Source organism: Teleopsis dalmanni, chromosome 1 (genome assembly GCF_002237135.1).
Source record: "Teleopsis dalmanni isolate 2A chromosome 1, ASM223713v2, whole genome shotgun sequence".
In the NCBI taxonomy this organism is placed as follows: domain Eukaryota; kingdom Metazoa; phylum Arthropoda; class Insecta; order Diptera; family Diopsidae; genus Teleopsis; species Teleopsis dalmanni.
Window position 1 is genome coordinate 41,519,774 of NC_051846.1, and position 22,452 is coordinate 41,542,225.

Consider the following 22,452-nt stretch of genomic DNA (forward strand, 5'->3'; position numbering starts at 1 on the left):
TAGCTTTATGCTTTGCATAGGTAGAAGCAATCGCTGATATGTCCATCAATCCGTCCATAATCTATTATTCTTCCGTTAGAGAGTGTGCATTATTATGAACGTGCGTAAAATGTTTTTTTATCAAAGGTTTTTATTAATAAATATATTTTTAAAAACTGAACTTCAAACAATTACTAATATATTTCATTATTACTTGAATTTATAATAAATAAAAAAGAAAAAAATTTATATTAAAAATATTTGAATTTATGATATTGAAAAAAATTAAAAAATTATAAATATTTTATAAATTTCTTATATACATTATATATTGTCCATATATAATTAAAAATAACTAAATAATTTTTTGAAGTGTATTCAAAAAACGTTTTCTATGTAAAATAGTGTTTGTGCTTTCCTTGTTGCATTTAATTTTCTTTTTTCCAACATTATTTTTCTCATTTTTTTTTTTTATTTTCTTTTTTTAAAATATTTTTTGTTTGTATTTGCATATAAATTTTTTAGCCAAGTCATTGCATTTTTTATGAGAGACACACAAAGTGTTACTTCGAAGGCGTTTGGAGGAGTATAGAAAAACTGTATACTTTATAAAAAGGAAGCATTTAGTACAGGAATAAAAAATAAAAAATAATAAATTAAATAAATGCTAAAAAATGCACTTAAACTTTTGTGAACTTTTGTTATATGAGAATATATATGTATGTATATAAAAGATAAAAATAACATAAATTATTAAAGCATTTTTTCGCATTTTATATTTGCTGTAACCGTAAAGGAAAAGGTGATAATTAAATATAGATAACGTCAAAGTATAAGGCGATCAATTCATAAATGCAAATAATGAAAACTATAAATTTAGTTGGGAACGAGAAAATTTATGCCGGTTGTTTGCATTTCTTTTCTTTTCTTTTCATTTCTTTTTTTTATTTTTTGCAAAAATTTATGTTAAATACTTTCTATTTGTTAGCCATTTATAAAAGGAATAAACAAAAAAAGAACTTAAAAAAATAGCTTGCGGAAAAATATCAGTGTTTTATATATATATAAAAATGAACTATTTTGGGTTCAAGCGAATAATGTGTAGTGCATTTACGATTTATTGTATGGAAGAAGACACAAATGTGTAATGACATTTTTAAAGATAATAATATTAAAAGTTGTTGATGTTTTTTATGTCAAATAATCCCAAAATTAGATAAAGAAATGCATTAACTCAAAGGCGTAAGTTAATAATGTTAATGTTAAATCTGTTAAAATTTAGAGTGGAAAAAAATGTTAAAATATATTAAAGCGAAAAAAATAATGCTGAAAAATATTATTCTGAAAAGAGAATATTTTATTTATTCACATGTATAGTATATGTACATGTATGTATATAGGCGTATATGTAATGTCAGTAGCATCATATAACGATTAAAAATACTCCGGTTTAGTCAAAAAATTTGTTGCCCTTAATTAAACTCAATAATATAATTAAAGGTTTATAAGATATTGTTTTTAAGATAATGGACTTAACGTTTCTGATACTCAGAATATATACCATATGGTTTTTTTTTAATTTTTTGGATCAAGGAATCTATTTTAAATCCTTCTCGACATTTCCAAGAAATATTCTGCATATATGAACTAATTTAAGCAATGGCTGCTTAATATGTATTCAATTTAGTAATACAATTCAAAATGAACTACGATATATTAAATATACGACATATACTACGTTTTTACTTTAGTATTTCTACTAGTATTTTGAACAGAAGTTTATTAAAACAACAACAAAATTTAATTTTTGGCTGACCATACTGCTATTTTGAGTCTCACTAAATACCCATTATTATAAGTGGGCTTGGAATTATATTTAATATACGTATATAATTATATATACTTATATACTCATAAATACTTGTATATAGGTATATTTAATTATTCGTAAATAATTTACAGAGAAATTTATTGCATTTAATCTCAAAAAAAAAAATATAGGATACTACATATTTATTAAATCGCAAACGATTTTGATTGAATAATATATACTATTTGAATTATTTAAATATTGGGAAATTAAACAAATTAATACGGACTATAAACTAATTAAGAAATTCGAATATTTACTCAAACCACTGATGATGAGTACTTGGCAATACTCGAAACAGCGTTGTATGCTAAGTTACATTTCAATAAATTAAATAAAATTTTTGTTCTTGTCTTTTCTTTGCTATTCAAATCCGTCTAACTTTTAAAAAGTTTCTTCTCGTCATAAAAACACGTCACTCTCGGCAAGCAAAAATTAACATTATTAATTATATTTAGTTTTTATTAATTTATTTCATTAGTATATAACTACTAAAGTCACAATTAATCTTTTATTTTAAGAAATATGAAAATAAATTCACTTTAGAGTAATTAATATTATAAAAATATATTTTCTCACACAAATTAAATTCTCTATATACATATTTCATATATTTCATTCAATATTTTATAAATTAACTTTTCAAAAAAAACTCACCTATAAACTATTAATCTTCTTTATAAACTTGAATAGTAGTAAGGTAGTAATGTAGTAATTTTAATTATATTTTTACAATTTTGAAAGCGAATTTTATAATTCCCGGCCATTGTAAAAGACTTTTAGATTTATAGGCAAAGAGGTGTAATAGAAACTGGCTATTAATTTTATTTAATTTAGAGTGTACAGTATATTATTTATGGTCGATAATAAAGATTAGTTATTATACTAAAACGGTCATATTAATTTCATATGAAATATACTATATATGAGAGTACTTAATGGAGCGAAATGCCACAATAGTTTTTACTAGAAATTAAAACAAGTAAAAAAAAAATAAAAGTATTAAAAATAATGTTGATAGTATAAATATATATACATATATGTATGTATATATTGTAAGCTAACGATTTCATTTCATTTTTTATTTATATTTTAATTTATTTGTTTTTTTTATTTTTTATTTTTTATTTTTTGTGCAGAGAAATATCAGAGTTTTTGTAGGAAATCCTTCAGTGTAATAAATTTTAAATAATTACCCATTATAGCACTGTGTTTTGCGCTGCTCTACTATACTGTGTTGTGTTGTACTGTGTAATATTATAACAGTTTGTACGTACTGTACATATGTATGTATGTACAATAGTATACCTACATAGTAAGTTGTATGAATAAGCTTTGTGTTATAATGTGTATTTTATATGGTAAAGTAGTATTACATTGGCTCATATTGCTTGTGTGTTGTTGTTGTTATTATTGTTGTTGCTGTTATTGTTGTTGTTGTTGTTGTTGTTAAGCGAAAAGTACAAAATTACTGCAATATTTTATTATGTCCTAGATAATTGTACATTAAAATTGTTTCATTTTAAATTTGTTTTATTTTGAGTTTTGTTATTATTGTTATTTAGTATGTGTTTGATATTGTTGCTGGTTTTTGTTTTTGTTGTTGTTTTTTTTTCTTCTGATTATTACAATATTATTATTTTTTTTTTCTATATTGCAATTTACAATTTTCTAACATTTTATTTTACCATTTTTTGTGCATTTATACATATATAAATAGCTAGATAGATAAATATATATATGAAGACTTGTTATATACTTGAAGGAGCACTTAAGTTGAAAATGTAAATAAATTTTATATAAAAAAATACATGTAATTTATGTGCATATTTTTTTTTTGCATTTTCAAGAAACAATATTTAATTAAATATAATTAAATAGCAAAAGTTTATAAAATATGTACATTTTGGCATTTTGAAGCGCAATAAATTACGTTGATAGTGTCACAATCATGTCCATAATAATAATGCAAAAGAATAAATAAAATATATATAAGAAAAAAAAAAGATATGTTAAGTAAAAAAAAATTAAGAAAAAAAAACATTGCCAATAGTTTTAGTTACTTTGGTAAACTGGTCTCTACAACTTTCTATAATTTTCTCTTCCTTATGTGTTAATTTTTTTTTACAACTTTTATAAATTTTCTTGCAAATATTTGTAAAAATGATTTCTTATTATAATAAATATGCCAATTGACTTGTTTTCTTTTTATACATTTTCATTTATACATATATGATAATTGACATGTTTATTGTTTGCGGTTATTTATGGAATTTCAGTCGTCCTTCATTTTTAAATAATTTTTTTTGTAAGTTAAATGATATATGTCTTATTAAATCAAAATTTAAAAAAAATTTTATAATTATATAAATACGATATATATATAATAAATATATAATTAATATAGACGTTTTATTTGTTAGTATTTTTTTATAAAAATTAATATACAGTATATTAATATACAATATTAATATAATTAATGTACAATTTAATGTTTAACAAAAATTAATAAGTGCAATTTTTATTTAAAAAAACATTTTTAATTCATATGTGTTAAATTAACGACCTAAACCCAGTAATAATATATTATTATTATTATTAATATTATTGTGAGAGAATGTGGCACTGCGACCGTCGGTTCTATTGTGACTCCTGGGTTTTAGTTTAGGTCCTGTTTTATTGAGCCCTGTTGCGTCAATAAAAAGTAGTATAGAACCTACTTTACAGAGTATATTGCCTTTTCGGCAAGAATATACCGAGGAGAAAAGTAGTATAGAACCTACTTTACAGAGTTTTATTGCCCCTTCCGTAAGAATATATGTACATTTCCAGGAGCTTATACCGTATATGCATTAGCGCAGGGTATTCCAATAGCACAAGTGTGGCCGACTCCTCATTCTCTTCACAAAATTTACAGTTTGTATCCGTAAGTATACCCAGTGTTGTAAGGTGGTATTTTAGTTTACAGTACCCTGTTAGGATTCCTGTGATGATTCTAAGTTTTTCTTTTGATAAGTTTATACAATCCAGTGATAATATACAAACGTATTGAATATTGGTCGTAATAACAATTTATTATAATAAATATAATTAGTAAAAATATTTTTATTATTGAAAGTATTTAAGCTGTTAAATAGAAAATTTTGTAATTTTTTTATATATTTGTATATTATTTTATGTACTAATGTTATTTTCAATAGAAATTTCGACATTGTTTTGAAGTCTATTTGACTTAGACCAGAGTATTATACTTAATTATTGAGTTTAATAAATATTTTTGAATATTCGAACACAATATAAGTTTACAATAAAATTTTGTTTAATTCATTCTTATAATGATTTCAGCTTAATTTAAAATAATTAAGTTTAAGACAACGTTTCGAAGTTTATTTGATGTTCTCCTCTGGTTAAAGTATTATAATTGAATACTGAATTTAAAAACTTTTTAAAAATATCGATAATAATACTCAAAATTCATATAAAGATTTATTTAATTCAATATTATAGCAATTTAATACCTTTTATTTATTAATGAAGTTGTTAGAATATGTTTCGTTATAATAAAATATGATATTTAAGAAATTTTAGAGAAATTGCAAAATTTTCGGAATGAATTAAGAAACTTAATATCTTCACATTGCAAGTAATTAGTGAATTTTCTTTTTATGTGTTTTTTCCATTTATTTCCAATTATTTCTATTTTTGTGTTTATTAAAATAAACTTAATTAGAGATTAAAATGTAAATTTAGATATTAATTCAGATAAATATATACTGAATTATACTATGTTTAGACTTTTGTACTTAACTCAACTTGGGGGTGTAAGGAATCGGATACGTCTCAAAGAGAATCTGCGACTTTAATGTCAACTTTCTACCTTCCCGTGGTATGCCCTGTTTCAACAGAAGGTGCTCTGGCGATCGAGTATATGGTGGTATACCCATGATAACATCTTACTGTAGCAGGAAATGACTGCAGCTAAAGCGGTAAACGTGGCAAGTTTTGAGGCCACTCAACTTTAAGAATTAAAGGCTGATACCCTATGTTTTTCGCGAGAACAACCCTTATCAACAACAATATAACTTAACTCAACATATATGTCTAATTTGCGATTAAAATATGTTTAAGAGGTTTGATAAGTCTTTATATAAATATAATATTAGATATTTAAAAAGAATATATTTTAGTTAATTCCATGTGTTCTTCGAGTTTTCAGAATAGTTTTAATATTGGAACTATTTGGATAGTTCGAATTATTCAATGCAAATTCGAATTATATGTATTCGCTGAATAGTCAAACTGTTCAAACTATTTAAACTTTGAATATCAAATTATTCGAATTAAGTCAACAGCAACAATAATCACAAAAATTTCTAAAATTGAACTACACTGAGAGCCGTCAATTGGTTTAACGAAAGTGTTTTTTTCTGATATTGACTAAACAGACTTAAATTGATAATTGCGATTTAACTGTCTGCATAACATCTTCTTATTGTCATGACCACATAGAGCTTAAAACTAAAATGACTTTTCTTTATATATGGAGCGTGCACTAGGTAATTGGGAAGAGGTAAATAGGTTAAACATACTGTGGACCGGATTATTTTTTTAAAACTTTTAACGTAAGTTTTTATTTTTAACTAAGCACTATTACAGTTAATACTTTTATATACCGTTTCCTAATAAAACATTACAAACGGATTTATAATAATTATTTTATTTTATTAAAAATTCCACTTTTTAATATAAGTAAAAAAATAATAAATAAATCATTGCTAAATATAATATTTACTGTTGTTTTACACAAAAATAAAAATAAATAAAGTCAGACTTTCTAAACTTCAATAATTATTCAACTTTTGTTTAACTAAAATAAAAATTTATCAATAATGTTTTTGTGACAATAATCATAATTATTTTTTAAATGTGACAAAAAACTTATTTAATATTTCGAAACGATTCTTTTGTATTTGTGACAAAGAATAGTGACAGTGTAGTACGTACATCTACACTGTCAAAAAAAAAATGTATGCACCAGAAACTAAACTAAAACAATATTACATGCTGTGAGAATTTTTAATAAAAATAAATATTTATATGCACTAAGTTATATATAGTATTTGTGCAAATTACAAAATAAACATATGTATATATATATTTTTATATATTTGAACAGAATCGGCAATGTGTATTTTAAAATAGAATGAGTACAGACATTAACTTAATTTAGAGCGTAACTAAATATGTGGAAAAAATGTTGCGTTTATTGCAATTCAAAAATGATGTCAAAAACTTTAAAAAAAATTCTAATTAATTTGTTTTTCAGTTTGAATTGTGTGAAAAGCAATTAAGGACAAAAATAACTTAAAAATTTCATTGGAAATTATTTCACAAGCGTTTCAAAACATAATAAAACTTATTTTTATCTTAATTTTATATTCAGAGCATAAAGAAGGAGATCCATATTGGTCACCACTTGCAGAGATGACTCAGAGTTGGAGTTATTTTCATTTGTTTATAATTAAATATTTTCAAATTAATTTATTTTATATTAAAGAAGTATAACAAAAAAATTAATATACATGTAGATATATATATAATAACACTGGAAATATGTACAGCAATTTAAATTCCTATATATGAAATAAAATCACATATATGTATTTAGATAGGGTGAGGTTTGTGGTTATGATATTCTTAAAAAAGGTTGACATTAATTAGGGATGAAAAAACCTTGCTGATTGTGAAACACCACCAGTTTTAAAGAAAGACTGTTCACATAAAAAAATAGTCCTCATAAATCAGATAAGATTTAAAATATACAGAATTTGATTTTACTTTAAAACTATTATATTCAAATACTTATTTATTCTTTATCAGTATTGTACATTCTCAGATATTAAATTTTATATCATTTTTATTTTCGTTAAATTCAGTGTTAAAGAGAATAGAGTTAAAGCTGTTACTGTCTTTAACTATTTCTTTTATTTGCTATAAAATTACAGCTAAGGTTGGAGTGACGGTCTTATATACTAAAACTAACTTGAGAAATATAATAGACTCAGTCACGCTATAGATAAAATTTTCATATATATAGGATTCAAGTGGACTGTTATAGTAAATATAAAGACTAAATTAGTCGAGGAAAACAGGCAAGACTTCTCTTTTTAATTAAAAGTGAATTAATTCTATAGTCTAAAAATTTGGCTACATTACCTATGAGAAAATGTGTTCCAAAGATAAAGTTCTTGGTACTAAAGGTTATTATATCACTGTATATTGAATAATCATCTAACGAAGTTAGCAATTCAATCCAATTCTGACCACTAACGCATGGGCAGAAGAAACATCTAGGAGGGTATTTCAGGGATCGTAAGGATTAACGAAATCGAACTAGAAGACATACTTTAATCCGACTAAGGGGCACAATAGATCTTTTAAGTCGCAGACCACTATCCCTATTTGCACAATAATAGTAATAGGGTAATTATAATATATTTTCAGTGTCATAATATAAAAAATTTAATTCATATACTAATAGGCAAGATTTTCCTATTCAAGAAAAAATGAATCCATCTGATAGTCTAAAATGTTGACTATATAACTATTTTCACAGATGACAACTCTGTTAGGTTGCTGAGAAGAGGTGCTCCAAAGATAAAGTTCTTGGTACTTAGGAGATAAATAACGTATTTTCAATTTCATAATATAAAAATATTAAATAATATAATTTTTAAAAAATATAAGATATAAGATTAAATAAGATAACAAGGGTCTTCAGTTTTCATCTTCTTCAAATAGTCTAAAGCTTTAACATACAAAAAAACATTATAGAATTTAGCTTATTCTTCATAAATTTTCATATACTTTTACTAACTAAAAAAGTATCTAATTATTGCATTCAAATTGTTGCTTGTTATATAATAATGATATATTATTATTTACTTAAAAATATATTTTGCTGCTTTTGAAATTCCATTATTTTACTTCTCAATTGGGCAAAGACGAAAAATTTCATAAGAAAATACTGATATTATTATTTGCTATACAAAACTTATATAAGCATTTACATAATAATAATTACAATTACTTCTATAAAATGCTAATAATATTGCTAAGGTATTTTAAGGAAAAATTGAAGAAAAAAATAAACTCACTGCAAACATTATTATATGTAATTTTTTTACCAATATAATGATCTGCACGAAGTAAACTTTAATTTATGAATAAATTTAATGCACGAAAAATATATATTCTGTGGCAATTTTATGGTAATATCTTGCTAAAGCAAATTTTTTCTTCTTCAATATTTTATATAATTTTTTTTCATTTTTCTTATTTCTTTTTTTTTTGTTTTTGGTTTTATTAATATAATATGATAACTAAAATGTCATCATTAAATATAATGCTTTCTTCATTTCTTGTAAAAATTACTATGCGAAAAAATCGATTTTATACATTATACAATACAAGTATCTTTAGTATGCACCATGTATCTACATAAGTAAATATTGTATATTTTAGTTTGCGTTCATGTGCTGAGTTGAAGATTTTTTGTTATAAGCAGAAAATATTTTTCAAATTCTTTTTTTTTTTTAAATTTTGATATGAGCAAATTATTTTGGTGTATGTGTGATATTTGTGAGGTTGAATTTAAAGATCAATTTAAGTTATGGTTATATTTAGTTTCATTATTTTGTGAAATCAGTACACAAAGATATATTTCATTATTCAATAACATTTAATAGATATATTCTTAATAGTTTTTTCTTAAAGGTTAAAAGTTAATAAATGCAATAAATTAACATCTTAAATGGCTTTTAAATACAAAGTTGAGATTGTAGATATATAAAATACATATAATATTATAACAACCAATTTATATCATGACCACAATACAGAACTATAAGATTTTGTATTGTATCTAACTGTATTTCAATGATGAATATGACTGGTTTATAGTGCTGTATGTTAAGCATTTTTTTAGTTCGAATGAAAGGTACATTGCAAGTTTATGGTGCTGGTAAGAAATCCGATCAATAATTTTAATTGGTTATTGTTATACGCCTACAAACTGTGTTAATAACATAACCTCAAAGAAGTGAAGTGCTGGAAGTAATTAATTTTTATTACACCGGTGTACCGTAAAAAAGGTTGAATGCCATTGCCGTTCGCCAGTTTTAACTATAGTAGATCTGTGCACCTTTAAGTGTTACCTGGCGGAGCGTACAGAATAACTCTTCATGTGTTTTACTAAAACACTATTGTCGGTGTTGAACTTATTAGCACTCGGCCCGCTGTAACATTGAGGTTACATTTGTACCCATCTTGCGTATGTTTTTCGCTAAGAAAACGCAACTGTGGTGGTACCAGATATAAGCTTACGTTACAGTGGCTAAACTCGCCTCCGAAAATAGTATTGAAGTATAGCACAGGTATATCTCTTATCCACACTCTGAGATATTACAGCTAAATCCACACAAACTTTTGCTATAATTAACCGATTTGGCACTAAACCTTTATTCAGAATACGGCACATTGATACCGTCAAAAATTAAACGCGTCCATACAAGGATGTAAAATGGTTGGATGGTTTACAGTTTTTTACTACTGAAATAAAATGTTGTTAGGCCTTATAGATGCATGACCTTATAAGATGCTTTGACAGTGAATGCAAAGTACTTTCTTCCAAAACATTATGTCAATTTACATAAAATTGCATATATAGAAAAAGGTCTCTGACTTTAAAAGTGTGCTTCTCGATTATGAGGTCCTTGCTAACATTACTTTTTTTTTAATCGTAAGACCTAGCTGGTACTTATCTTTCAATAATATCCATATCAAAGCGTATATTTGTATGGAGGACCTCTTAATAGTGTTATTTATTTAATATTTCTACAGATATAACGAATGACTACTTACACTGTTGTAATTATTTGTGACTGAAATGATTTCTTTTGTGAAAATTCTATATTTTTAACGAACTTATGTGTTAGTAAAGAATGGTTCCGAAAACTCATTTTTAATTTGTATTATATTATTCTAACAATTTGTTGTCCAGTTTATGGATTACGATATTAACTGACATATGATTCCTGGGTCGCTTATACTTTAAATGAATTTTCGGTGTGGAGGAACCAACAGCACTCATTTCCCAACTCTATTATTTGATTGACACCAATATTGTGTCAAACGATTGCTAATTATACAGATCATATTATAGAGCGCCATATTGTACAGACAACTGTCATATGACGAAAGGTCACGGAAATTGTTCTCGTTTTCTGTCCCAAAGGTATGCTTTACAGAGAGTTATGTCACAAATATCAGTTTTGTACTTTTTCTACTATTTTATTACGTTTTCGTTGAGTTTAAATTTAAATAAAAATATATGATTTGCTATGATATTAATCATATCATAACAGCATATCATATGATATAATATAAATCATATCATGAATTTTACAAATCATAATATATATGATATTTATTATTGATCAATACTATTCTAACTAATTTGACAGGCACGAAAAGCTGCGTCACCGTTAATCAAAATTCCTTTTATAGATTCTTAGATTAATTAATTAATCCTAGAAGTAACCTTTTGCTTTTATAGCTAGAACTTATCTAAATATTTTATATAAATAAATATTTTATATATTATTACATATTTATTTTTATATATTTATTATTTATTATATATTTTATATTCAATATTTATGTTAAAGGATATCACTTTCGAAACATATAACTCATATAACTTTTAAGATAGTTTTTTTTTATAATTTATGTCTTTCAAATTATTTTTAGTCTAAACGCTCATATTATTTTAAAGCTTGCTTATTAACTTCAGATATTTTTAATTTAATCTTTATTAAAACAAATTTCAAATTATTTATAATCACTATTTGCATAATAATACTTTTTTTTGTTTTAAAAAAAATTTCTTACAACAGTTTTGCGTTGCATTTTAAACTTTCATACACAAAATATAAATATTAATTTCTTAATATATGCATAATTATTTTTCATTAAATTGTTGGTTTTTTTCCTCAGTGTACTTTGCATATTTGTTGTAATAAAAGTGATATAAACATGCGATAAGAAATTTAATTAAAATTGCTTTACTTGTTGTTGGTCGAGTGATGAAATTTTGAATTAATTCTTTAAAATTATTAAAAAAAAGTGTTTTTTTTTTGTTACATGTGTTTTTAATTAAAAAGCATATTTAGTGTTGAATTTTATATAAGAGTTTTTAAGAGATCACTTTAAAAATTTTACTTAAATTTTAATTACAAACTAATGAGACTATTCAAAATAGAGTAATTAATTTTAAATTTTAATTTTTTTTTATCGTGGAAAATAAGCTTGACTTTTTTTCCCATGTGAAAAAATTTGCTTGCTTCATGTAATATATACATATATATATAGTATATATGTAATTTAATTTTTTTTCATAATAAATCAAGTTTTTTTTAGGGTTGTTGCAGTGCCACAGTTTCAGTGTAGAAGGAAATTTTTGCCATACTAAATGCTAATATCGCATGAATCATTTTATTTGTTGAATAACAGAGAAAGAATAACAGAGAAAAATAATAAAAAAAAGCAGAGATTGGCATGTTTTCAATATGATTCATCAAATTTATTTCATATAATTGCTTTATATTATTATAGTGATCTACGTAAGACAATAATAACAATGATATTAAAAATTTAAAAAGAAAATTTATTTAATTTTTTATTATTAAATTTTATTTATTTATTTTTTTTTTACATGACAGATTGTCTGTCATTATAAGTTTGTTATTTAAAATAATCTCATGATATTTATTTAACTGCGAAATAATTTTAAGTTTCATTTAATTTATCTTTAAATGTAATAAATCAATATAATAAACATTTTTATATAATAAAAATGTTTATATCGAGTTTTCCTTTAGAAATTTCTTTAGAAATCATTTCTGGATTTGTTTTAGTTAGTAGTTTGTTTTCTTATCTTGCCACGCTGTTAGTGCTGTTAGCTGGCACTTTGATTATTTCATTTTTCAGATAAGATATCTCCGTAAATGATGTGAAGGCATCTATATATTTTTTTCATTAATTTAATTTCTTTTTTTAATAATCAGTCATCATCACACAAGTATAATAAACATTCGACATTTTTTAATTTAAAAGAAATCTTTTTCATTTACAGTAATTCTAACACAAAGTATTAAATATGGGGTTTTAACATAACACATATCAAAAATTTAAAAATTTTTAAGCAACATTTTTTAACATTCGTTTTTTTGCTTTCCCTACTTTTGGTGCAGTTAGCCAGCACCTTGGCTTTTTCTTGTGCCGTTCTACCCAGTTTGATAGTGTTAGCATTATAGTAATTTTGTTCTTTTTTAGTGAAATTGTACTTATATTCAGCTTTGGTACATATTTTGCCTATTTTTAGTGCTGTTAGCTAACAACTTGAATTTGCTTTTGCAAATTAAGCAATAAAAACTTATTATTAAATAGTTGCGTGGTTAGTAAGAAGAAGTTTATTTTGTAATTAATATAAATTTAATTTGATGTGGTGATTAATATGCAGCTTGTAATTATGAATGTATGACTTAATGACTTGAATAAATGATGTGGAGGATTTACTGGTTAATGTTTAAAAACTCGATTGTTGTTTTTAAATTATGTGTGATTTAAAAACTTACCAAATTCAATAATTATAAACAATTTTGTACAAAGTAGGCAACACTTACCTAAAAGTAAAAAAAAAAAATTAATTAATATAAAAGAAAGTTTTATAATAATAAATATTTAAAAAATATCAATATAAAATAGATAAATAAATTTTAATTTAAAATAAATTTTACAGGTTAAGTGTACATTTTGAATTGTATAATTAATTATTTAATTAGTCAATAACTAAATCAAGTTGTAGACTTTTATACATATTATTAAAACTTTTATTTTATAAATAAAGCAAAAATTATAATTTATTTCAACTATAAAATATATATTAATTTTTCGTTTTAAATGATAAACAAGAAATATTTGTTATTTATTTATTATGAAATCATATCACTACTTTAGTCAGTCTTTTAAGGCATATTGACTCTTAAGATTATATATACATTTAGTACATGTTGCGTGGAAAGTATTTAGAATTATTAATGGGTTCAATCAGAAGCCGCTTATGAGATGATGGCTAGTCCGCCGGTTTTGGGGTAGGGTTTTTGGCAACTGAAACATCACTACAACAAAAAAATATTCGAGCCATGAGCGGCTTCCAAGGGCGCTGAACTACCAACAGGCAGACACTTCACTCTCTATAAATTATGTGTATAATATTATTATATTATATATTAAAGCTAACTGAATATAAATATTGAATTACATATTCACTTAACTTTTAATTCCCAAAATTTTACATTGAATCTCAGACAGCTGATTTTCATTATAAAACATATGTAAACCCTAAACAAAGCATGACAAAATTTTCTACAATTTTTAGAATAATAGATAAATAAAACTAAAAATTTGTTTCTTTATATATAAATGCATATATATATATATAATTCACTAACTGTATATTTATGTGCATGTAGTTATATATTCGTGTGTAGACATAAATAAAATAGTGTTGGTAACACTGTCTGTAGCTGCAATAAATTTATTGCAACAAGAAATCAACTTTAATTTAAATGTAAAACTTAAATAAATTTATTATGCAAAGTTTTTTAAAATTTCTTTTGAAGTAAATGTTAAATAAAAGAATGAGTAAAAAGTGCACTGAAACATATAAAATTTATGACAGTTTTGCAAAGTTATCGAAAAAAAAAAATAAAAAAAAGGAAGAAGATGGAAAAATCTGCAGAGGAGAGACGACCAATGCAAAGATGATGAAGTAGACAAAGATGCTTAAATAAAATGTATAAAAAAAAAATAATAAAAAAAAAATTACTACAAGAGAAAATATTATTTTGTTTGTAACTTGTATTTTATGAGAATTACAATAAATAAATCAATGTAAAAGTTTATATGAGAAATGTTAAAAATAAATTATGAAATTTTTTTTTTTGCTCATGCAAGTATAAATTTATGTAATTCAATAAAATAGTGGGAAGAAGCATTGCTTGTATGAAGTAAATTGAAAATATATATATATCTATATATACGATATATGTATTTTGTTACGAAAAATATTGAATCGGTTTGCAACATTTATCTTAGGTTTGTTTTAGTATATATATATTTTTTTTTTAATTTATTTTTAAATTAATTTTTGTTATTAATGACAATGGTTGGAGGAATGCGCTGATTTAATACAAAGTTTCTTATTTTTTTATTTTTATTTATTAATGTTCAATTTAACTTGTACCAAAAGAAATTAATTTTGTTCTTGCATTCAACATTTTTATGTGGTAATTTATATTGTTTTTAATGTTTTTGTAAAATATAGCAACGCCATGTATCTATGTAACTCGATGCGTGTGCGTGTGTGTGTGTGTGTGTGTGTATCTGTGTGCAAAGCTATTAATCTTTGTTATTGCACTCAATGCACACACAGTTTTTTAATGTTTTTTGTTTGTTTTGTTGTTTGTTACGTATTCATAGGAACAAAGAGTGTAGAGTTAGCGTTCACATCTATAATAGTGGCTGCTATAAAACAGAACCCAACTCACATAGCTCAAGAAGATACAGAGTACTATACATACATAATGAAAAACAGTAGAAAATTATACTACCCCATTATCCTTTAGCATTATCCTTGTTTGTTTTTATGCTAACTTCAACTACGACGCTGTTCATTTTATATATACAAATATATATTGTGTATATATGTATATATACATTTTATGTGTTTAGATTTTTTTATGTTTTGTAATTTTTATTTATTTATCTTTTTATGCGTTAAGGTAAATCTGCCGAATGTATTTTGTTTCATGCACGTTTAATCTCCTTCAGATTTTCGTATAAATATTTGTTCCGTATTTCGTGTTTTTTTGAATATCAAAAAGATAGAAGGGAAGAAGAAGATTATTTATCTACGTGCACAAATGTTGATAAATTTGAACTTTATAGGCAAACGTGTAGAAGATAGGCAACTTAGAAGATGCGCGCATCCAGAAAAAAATGTGAAATTGCCAAGTATATGCACGAGTAAATGTTCACATTAACCAGAAAAAATGTAAACAAATTTTTGTCATAAATTTAATATATTTTTAATTAAATGTGCTTAGGTATTAAATCAATGGTTAATTTTAGATATAAAATTAAATGGTGTAAAAATTTATGGGCTATAAATAAAAATAATTAATTTTGGTAAGGACATTTGTCTTTGTGGTTAATGCAATTATTGTAGAAATACTGAACACAAATTTTATCTTCTACAGATAATCGTATCCACATTTCTTGTCAAAGTAAAAAACATAAACAATGATAATAACATTATTTATATAAAAAAATTTTGTTAGCTTAGGTTAGGTTATACCGGCGATCATCCCTAGCGGATCCACTTAGACCTATTGACCCATTGTGTTTCTATATATAGTAGAAAAACTCAGGGTTTAAAAGCATCAAGAACCTTTGGCGAAATCCAAAATGTTATTTAGTGACAGATCTTGTCATTGAGCAATAATATTAATTGTAATAATGTTAGATCTCATTAAGTTGTAAAAACGATTTATTTTTTGTAAAATGAATTGATGAATGGCGACAGTTGTTTTAGTAGCTCCAACAGTTTCATAGTTTTTAATATTAGATAGATAGAAAGAAAGAAGAATCTCATTCTATAATCTCAATCTATAATTTATCACTGGTTTCTTAACTGAACATACCTTTTTTTGCTACCACTTTAAAAGTATTAGATTAAAGCATACTAATACCAGAAGATTCTGTGAAATGCAGAGTGAAATATCAGTCATCTAATCTGGTCGTGTCATGCGATTATCACAATGTAGGATCAATACCTTTATGCAGCTTGCCAGAGGCGTAGCTTAGTACAAGGTGAACAGTTTTAGTCTGTAAACATCCATTCGCCATTTTATTTTAGTACTATATTATTAATTTTAATTTAATGATATACTGGTAGTTTAAAATGTAAGCAGATGCTGCTTCGTGGGAACTTAAAGACTCATGCTAAGAAGAGTTACTATAACTGTCATGTTAATATATTAACGTCTTCCCTTAATTTCGTCACTGACTACGATCATTCAACTTCCATTGAACCTAATGAAGTTTGCAATCTTGAACCCAGACATCATTTGGATTTAAATCTACGATTACAAATCCAGACTTCATTTGGTTCAGTAGCTTGTAGAAATCTGGTTTAAGATCTCAGACTTCATCAGTTCAATCGAAGTCGTATGAATACAGTTTAAGAGACTCTCCACAAGGTATGCTTTTTATTAATGGTTATTAGATGAGGTATTAGATCTCAGTGGTTTCTAAAACTCCGTAAGTCAAATATGTTCACAACATCGTTCATGTTATGCGCAAAAAATAATTTATTGTCCTTAAAAACATTAACAATTTTAAAGTTTGCTTGATTTTAGTGACGGTAGAGCTCTCTCAACTGCCTAGATAGCGCAAAGATGTTATTTTGTTAGTACACCCCAAAAGCTGAGATTCTAAGTTTTAAAATTAATCTGCGCAGATAATAAAGGAGATAATTTTTGTAATATTGAAAACTTCATCACTGAAGTGTCTTAATCTCATAAAATGTATAATCACATATAATTGTTGGAAAAATTTTATTAGTACCTATAACTGGCTTTAAAGTTTTGTATCCTAAATAGGTTGTTCTGCTTTTAAATACAGTGGAACACGTAAAAAGCATTTGTTCGACTATCTCCTGATTTTCTTTACAGAAACTAAAAAATATATGATTGTAAAATATAAACTTTTTAGTTATACCTTTGTTGCCCAATTAACCTTTATTGATCACTAATCAATAATGGTTAATTGACTAAATTTTTTTAAACATCATTCCGCACTTGACCCAATCCTGCACATATCTTTTAGGCATATTTTTTCAGGTGTGAAGAATAAGTATGGCATTTATTTAAATAAGGAATCTGCTTTTATGGTTGGAATTAGCTTAAGACTTGTCCCACAAAATGATAATTTTTGCTTTTCGAATAGAATTATATGGGGTCGTATTAAATGAGTACGGTGTCGGCTTAATTATATTGGTTAGAGTTTTTTAAAAAGGATATTAACTATTGTAGTTAATGTTACAAAAATATTTACACGAGGATGGGTTTGTGCGATCACAAAAAAGATCCAAGCTCCTTTTCCCAAGCTATGGTCTTTGTAAAAAAAGCATCCACTTAGTTTTTTTGCTCTCTGAATGCTTTTTCTGCTAAAGAGGATACCTAAATTTTTGGACTATTGATATTTCAATGATGTTTTAACACTTCGATTTTAGCCCTCTCTAATAGTATTTTATTTCTTGTTAAAATATAGTTTGACTATGTCAATTACGGTTTTTCATAGTCCACAGTAAAAAAATAATTTCTATAACACAAATTTGGAGAACATATTTCAAGGCGGTACGAAAATGTTGATTTTAATGGGAATCGAAAAAAGACTAGTATAAAGTATTATATAGAATTACATTGGTCTGATTTATAGTATACTTTTTTAATAATTTAATTTAATAATGTAAAATGATGGAAATTAGAAAAAGACTAGTGTGAAGTTTTATGTAGAATTGCTCTAATTTGTTTTTAGTATTCTTTTTGCTAAAAATAAGCTTACTCTTGTTAATTAAATAATGAAAAATAGTGTATAATTTATTAAACCAATTAAATAAATTATTCATGATATTGATATTTAATTTTAAAATTAATTGCAAACAATTAAAATAATAGAAAATCGTGAAATTGTTAATAACCAAAACCATTTATAATTTACCATGTTTATTAAAACTATTACTACTTAATTATAAATTACAATAATCTCTGCGAAAGTTGTTCCTTGAACACAACAAAAAAAATTTTATGTACATTGGCTGTCCTAGAATACGAGCCGCTAAGCTTTTTGATATAATCGTGATCAGTCGAGTGGCAACGCTATTAAAAATCACAACCAAAGCCGTTGCTAATCCAGCGATGCCAAATTCATTATAATTTATATATACACGTATATATGTATATATATTCAATTTCTTTTATTTTGCAAAATTTTTATATTTATTAATATTTTTGTTTTAATTTTTTTTTAATTGTTATTCCATTTCTGTTTGCAAATTTGCAATTTTTTTTTGATTTGTTGTTGTAATTTTTTGGCAGCAAAATCGCAAAATCTTGTTATTCATCATAAAAATGCCGGCAGCTGTTGCCGTTGCCGTTGCCACTATTTTTTCATTAGATTTGCTGTTTGTCTTTTATTTTGTTTTTGTTTTTTGGTTTTTAATATCTTTTTTGTTTTTGTTGCTTTTGTTTTTGTAATGCTTTAGCTTTTAGCTGAGGAAGGCTTGTTTAAAATGCCGTCGTTGGCAGATGCTTGAAGTTATTAGAATATTACTCTTTTTTTTCTCTTTTATTTATTTTTTTATTTTTTATTCTTATTTTGCTTTCAATTTTTATATTTAGCTTGAAAAATTTAATTAGTTTGCGAAGTTTTCAGAAGTAATTAAATGTCATAAAATTCTATATAGTCTTAAATTAAGATTTATGAGAAAAATAAGAAATTAATTTTTATACAAAATGTGCTTGTTGTCTATAATTATTTTTATTTTTATTTTAATGATTAAATAAAGTTATTTAACCGATTTTGTACGGAAGTAATTTAATTGAAGTTTTTAAAAAAAAGTAATTAATAAAAAATATAAAAAAAAAATTAGCATATTTAGAGAAAAAATATTTTATCTTTTTAATAGACATACAAACATTACATTTGCTTGTTCATTTATATATGGTATATGAATATATTTCTTTCATAAAATATTTAAATTTGAATACATATTTTTATTTAATAAATTTTGTTAATTAAGTTATTTTACGTTAGTAAAGAGCAGTTTTTTTTTACATTTTTATGCTATATAATATTTCAGTAATTTAGTCTCTTATTTGAAAAATATTGTTCTTATCATATTTAATAAAATTTTAACCTTGTAATCCTATCAAAATAAATTGTAGAACATTAAAAATGTTGCCAGTGAGAAGGGTGCATATGTCAGTTTGAATGCATATCAAATTTATTTTTTTTGACGGATTGTTCGCTTTGAAATTGAAATTTAATGCTCTTCATGTATTCTTCGCATCTATTTTCTTTGTTTTTTTTTTTTTTTGAATAATTTTAAGCCTTTTGTGAAAGGTAAAAATAAAATATATATTGTATGGAATTAATAACCTGAGTTTTAAAATCAAAGGTGCTTGTTACGCTCCTTTAAAAAAATTTCACAGTTAAGTTTAATACTAACAATAAAATAATAATCAAAGTAAAATGAAGTATAATAAACATAACAAAAGATAAAGTGTTTTAAGTTACAGAATATATTTAAATTTGAAAAAAAAAAAAAAATTAACAATGGTTAAGTTTATTATTATAGCTGTGGTTTATGCGTTAGTTCTTAAAATTAACCACAGCCGTTGAAACTGCAATAAACAACTAAAATTGATAAGATTTTAATGTAATTAATATAAAATACGAGTCCAAAGTTGCAATTTGATTGGAATCAATTCCTGACAGATGCCTTTCAAAAATTATATATAAGTAAAGTCGGTTTTGTTTTTAGGATATTAACTTTTCTTTCGAAATAATTAAATTTCGAAATAATATTTTCAACGTAACAACTCAAAAAAATTAAAACAAAATCATATATAAGAGTATTTCAGACAATGGAGTATGGATATGTGACGATCCGAAACAGTTGTATTATTAGCCCAAGAATTTTCTTAAAATTAAAAAGTTTTTCTGGAATATTCTTTTTTGATTAGGTTTAATACTTGACAGTTGTCTTCTAAAAATACTATATGCGTAATTAAACCAATAGATGTTCGATATTTGGCGATATCCAAAATAGTTTATGGACAACCAAAGGGTTAACTTAAGCTTAAAACCTTTTTTTTGATAGTTGGCAATATCTAAAATAATTGTATGTTTAACCTGAGAATTTACTTAAAATTAAAAATTTTTTTTTTTAATATTTGGCGAAAATTAGGAATTTGACCAAGATTTTACTTAAGAATAAAAAATTTTTTATTTTTTTTGAAAATTTCCTTATAATTATTCTCTCTATAAATGATTATACTATTAGTTTGAAACAATACATTCTTTATCAGGATAGTTTCTAATATTAAAAAATTCTTTAAATTTGAAAATTCTCTTTAAAAATTATATATTAATAAAAATTGTAATATATCATATCAAGATAGTTCTCATATTTAAAAAATTGGATTGTCATTTCATAGGGGAAGGCATGTGTAGATTATAAAGCAGATGAAAATATTCTTTAAAAGATGTAAGTATAATAATCAATGAGGAGTAGAGTTGGTTTAGAATATAAAAATATTTAAACTAACAAGTTTTGAAAAACTATATTGTAAGTTAGCAACTACGATCGCTATATATAATATCCAAGCTATTCCGACTATAGTTTACCGAACTTATAAAATAATTATATTCGAACTTATAAAATAATTAAAAAACTTGAGTTGGCTTGAGATTGATCATTTTTCTTGAAAAACCTAACTTTTGATTGTTAGGAAGGCTAAACTCATGACATAAAGCTTTGTCGTGTAGAAAGAAAATATATATAATTAAAAATTAAATTAAAATTTAATGACCATTTTATATATTATGACTTAATATATATATATATTACCATTGTAATAAAAATAAAAAACCCAATGTGAAAAATCACTAAATAGTTTATGACAAAATGTATGTGGAATATTAATGTAGAGTTTCATAAAATATTTATTCATTTATAAACAAAATCTGTAGGAGGCAAATAATTACTAGTTTAGTAAATTTGTCATAAAACTTTATAAATAAATCGTTCTTATTGGAATAGAATAAAAAAGTACCATTAATCTGGTAATATTTAGAAGAAATCAACCCACACATGGAAATATTTTTATCGTTTTTTTTAATTAATATAAGTAATATTTTCATATTTTAAGAACAGAGAACAGAGCGAGTGCTAATCAATAAAGAAGTATGAAAAATTATAAAAAATGTCGTCACACTAACGGTACAAATAGTATCACAGTGATACGATAGCTTTCCCATGTAGTGCGGTGAAAAAAAATATCAATAAGAAGAATTTCTTTTGGTAACCCTGACAATAAGCGACTAGTTGGAAGATTAAAAGTGCGATGTATCGTTAGGGTTAATGATGATTGGTGGAAAACAGGAGTAGAAAATTAGGAAGAAGTTGTCTATACTTGTGAAGATTGGAGTGATAGATTTGTTATATAGGAGTTGATATTTTATAACTGTAGCGCCATAGAAGAACCCGATAGTTTCATCAAATATTTTAATGAATCCAAATTATTTAATCAATATTATATATAATATCTAAAACGTTTTATCTTTAATAGATTAAAATGTAGAATATTTTGAAATGAATATATTTAAAAAAAATTAATTTTAATTTTTATGTT